This window comes from Mastomys coucha, unplaced genomic scaffold, assembly GCF_008632895.1.
Source record: "Mastomys coucha isolate ucsf_1 unplaced genomic scaffold, UCSF_Mcou_1 pScaffold7, whole genome shotgun sequence".
NCBI lineage: Eukaryota > Metazoa > Chordata > Mammalia > Rodentia > Muridae > Mastomys > Mastomys coucha.
This window is the reverse complement of record NW_022196913.1, coordinates 7,383,659-7,387,483: the sequence shown is the minus strand read 5'-3', so window position 1 is coordinate 7,387,483 and position 3,825 is coordinate 7,383,659. Positions and strand designations below refer to the sequence as shown.

General features: G+C 45.6%; 1 protein-coding gene across 2 annotated transcripts in view; it reads right to left on the bottom strand.

Moving 5' to 3' along the window:
* Positions 1 to 1,768, bottom strand: part of Sfmbt2 (Scm like with four mbt domains 2) — a 229,444-nt gene extending 227,676 nt beyond the window's left edge. For both annotated transcript variants that reach the window (XM_031358425.1, XM_031358427.1), the window contains exon 1: positions 1,662 to 1,768. The gene's annotated coding sequence lies outside the window, so the exon portion shown is untranslated. The remainder of the gene's footprint in view (positions 1 to 1,661) is intronic.
* Positions 1,769 to 3,825: the final 2,057 nt, after the last annotated feature.

Below are 3,825 nucleotides of genomic sequence, written 5' to 3'. Positions count from 1 at the left end.
CCCAGACATAGGTAAGACACCTCCCCCAGCAAGCGCAGACCTCACCACGAGGACCCCTGGGGCGGGTTCCTTTCCCTCCTTTCCTTCAACTCCCTCCATAAGTGATCCGTAGAAAGTTCACACGGCAAGCGTACCTGAACACCCATTTACCCCGACATCTGGACTAAACGCCCCAATTTCTCTGCTGTTGTTTGTTTTCTGGGTTTGCAATCCCCTGGTCTACCTAGGGCATGAACTCGTGCTTTACCCGTCCACGAGCTTTTGAAGTGAGGAGAATGGGGGGCCCTAAAAACAAAATCGAAGGTCCCGCCTGGTCTACCCCACCCTGTGCTTTAATTGTGCTTTTCTATGAAGACTCTCAAAAGTCTCCTGCCCTTGGGGGCGAGAAGAAGAGGTCTTCTTTGGGCCCGTACCACGCCCAAAAAAAGGTGGGCGTTAAGTTTGGACTCACGGGGATCTGCCAGCTGCAATCTACAGGAATGCGAGTCAGGCTTCTCGTGGGACACCTGGCCAGGATAAGTTCCGTAGGGTGGGGTTTCCCTGGCCCGGATCAAGAAAAGCCAGGTCCTTCATGATCTGTAGGAATGGAGCGGAAGATCCGCCCAACGTGGTCTGCGGGGTCAACCCGCACTTTTTCACGGGCGTGGCGCAAGGGCTAAAGAGCTTCCTTGGCCTAGGGCGCAATGGTGGAACGGAACACAAACGAAATGTCCCCTATACAGAAAAGCTGGCGATGCCCAGATGGACAAAACCCACGGTTTATGAAGCGGGGAAGCAGTAGTGCGACTATAGAGCTGGTTCCATCGACTAGATAAAAGAGGACACAATTGCTCAAGGTCTTTGCCTTTACAACCCCGACTTTAAAAAAAAAAAAAAAAAAACCACTCCGTAGTCTTCTACTGCCCATCATCCCTTACACTACTCTCCGAAAAACAACTACATCCCGGGATTTTTAGTCACCCTCCCTGATCCTAACATCCCGGCGATATTCTCACACGTGGTTCCCTAGGGAGTGGTGAGGGCTAGGAACCGCCAATAGAGTGAAGGAGCCAGAGGCTAACTTCGCGCTGGAGAGATGACCAACTATGAGGCTTTAGGTCATCTGGAAGAATCTAGAAGGGATGCGCCCAGAAATGGCTCTCGCCATTATTGGGCCTCAAGGGTGGGGGTGGGGGGGATAGTGGACGAAGGTCAGAGATTGGGAGAGCGTGGTGGAAGTTAAGAGAGACTGAGCCCTGCCCGTCTGGGAATATCTATTTCTTTAACATTTTAAAGGATTCTTTAGATCTAAAGCGTCTCGCCCTGCCCATACACCTCCGTTTAGTACTTAGGCCATCTAAGACCCTGAAGGCCCCAGACATTCGCTTATCAGTAGTCTCTGAGGTTCACACTTTTATCGCCAGCCCGAGTTTGCCACTTCCGAAGCTTCCCGGTATCCAACTCTAAGAAACACCACCATAGTTTTGAGCTCATCCTCCTTAAGGTCGGAGACTCCTTTGACGGCAAAGACTCCTCAAAATAACTCAATCCGGTCCCTGAACATTAACCAATCCCACCTAGCCCGCAAAAGCCTCCCTTTATCAACCCGAGGTGGTCCCAGGTGAAGAATCCGAGGATTCCAGGGTGTGTGTCCTAGTTTAGGTCTCAAAATCCCAGCTTACCTCTCCTCTCTCCTTCACCTCGATGTAGACTCTTCAGGAAGAGGTGGGAAAGAAACTCAGAGTCACCTTTAACGACTTAGACCCACAAGACCCAACCTGCGCTTCCGTCCAGGGGAGTGGTCAGGGTCCTGTCCTTCCCCTTCCCTCCCTCCTCCCCCCAATAACCAAGCGCAAAGCACTCTTAGACCGGAATGGCTCTCAGCTCACACTAGGTTGTCCAACCCAACTCTCCAAAGCCCGAGGTTGTGGTTGCACTGGACGCCCTAGGCAGCAGAACTCCTTTGTGCGTCCTAGACCGCCCATCTAGCTCTCAGCTTCCCTACAGGACTTCCGGGCAGCTCCCCTTTGGAAGGAAATCGAATTTTATCAGTCCACCGGCCACGAGGCTTGAGCTGTAACCTACCAAGGCTGTAAGAGTCGCGAGTCTATTTCCTGGTTTAAGTTCAAGTTAGGATTGCCCACCGAACGTTGTTCCATCACAGTTTTAAAATACACACCTGATTATCTTACCTGATTCGACAAAGTAATTGAGTAATCTCTTTGTATGGTTGATATTCAGACCCACATTATGTAATTCTGCCCAAGTATCTTAAGTAAAAGGCGTGGAGTTCCATTCATTCATTCATTTGTGTATTTATCTATCTACCTATCATGATTAAGAAATAAAAAAAAAAAAAAGCATTGCGCTGTCACAGTGACCGCATTGTTTACACAAACAACTTCGATGATGTCTACAGCAAACGGTCTCAAAGTTCAATTTCCTTTACTTTTAGTTCATTCTTTGCACATGACTTTTCTAATGTCCTTTGGCTTTTCTTTGGTGTTGCTGTTGCTGCTGCTGTTTTTAGTTTTTGTTTCTTTTTAAACCATCTCCCACTATTCCCTTTTATCTAAGGACACCCAAAAGGCAATGAAAAGTGGCTAGCAGGTTCCCTCCCGCAATTAAAGGTACTCTTTCATCACATTCCAATACCGTCTAAGTTCCACTCTCATTTCACAGCCAGACCCTTTAGGAATGTGGGAATCCAAATGCGGGATCCACCCCAAATCAATAAAACAGTAACCATTGCCCAAAATAAAGAAGTAAATACAGCAGAGACTGCCTCTCCAAAGTAAAGGAAGTGCACTCCAACTCAGAAAAAAGTCATTTAAGTCTCACGATTAATACTACTGATTCATTAATAAATAATTAACACTTACTGAAAAATCTCCCTTCAAATAAGTCTCTGATAGCACTGACTATATATGCGCTTGCATTCCTAAGTTCTGGCTAAGCCATGTATTTCATCACTGTGTTAAAAAGTAATTAAATTAGCTTTGTTAACTGTAAAATATGTATATGCTCTTCTATTTCTCTGATGACATGGAAAAAAATTAGAGAAGTTCACAGACGAAAAGTTTCTCCCTCATATTCCATAAATTCTTAAGAATCATGTCATGAGAACTTACAGAGCTAAAACAAACCTGTATGTTTCTCTTAGAGGCATGCGTTGGTTTAGATCTTGTTGCAGTGTAAGTAATAAATAAATGTTGCTTATTTGCTGAGCCACAGGCAGTCTTTACCTGATCATTTCCTCCAAAGGCAAAAAGGAATCCACTTTGCAGAGACTCTTTGTATGTAAACATTTTTTTTGAAAGATGCAGGTCATGGAAGCTCACATACAAGCAGGAGAGCTAACAGCCAAAACCAATATTTGACAAATGTGTGCAATCTTCTCTTTCCTAAGACCTTTACCCCAAAACTTCTTTCCTAGACCACATAAGAGAACATTTTCTCTTAGCCTCCTAACTCACCAAGTCTAAATTCTCTCTCTCTCTCTCTCTCTCTCTCTCTCTCTCTCTCTCTCTCTCCTCTTTCCCCTTTTTTCAATCCTTTGTTAGCATTACAGTACTTGGCCAAAGAACCAGCATTCAAGTGACCTTGGTCCCTGCTTTATCATTACTTATCTGTGTTACCTCTGAGAGTCCAGTAGCTTCTCTCTCTAACTGCATTTCCCCCAGTAGTTAAAATAAACGCACCGGGTTGGATGTTCAGTAAAAGCCTTTTATGACTCCAAAGATTATCTAGTGGTCTGCTTTATCCCATAGCCACAAATTGCTTTCTGTAATATTCTGACACTATCTCTACCAGTTCTACACAGGGAAAAGCATAAACTCTGGGGTC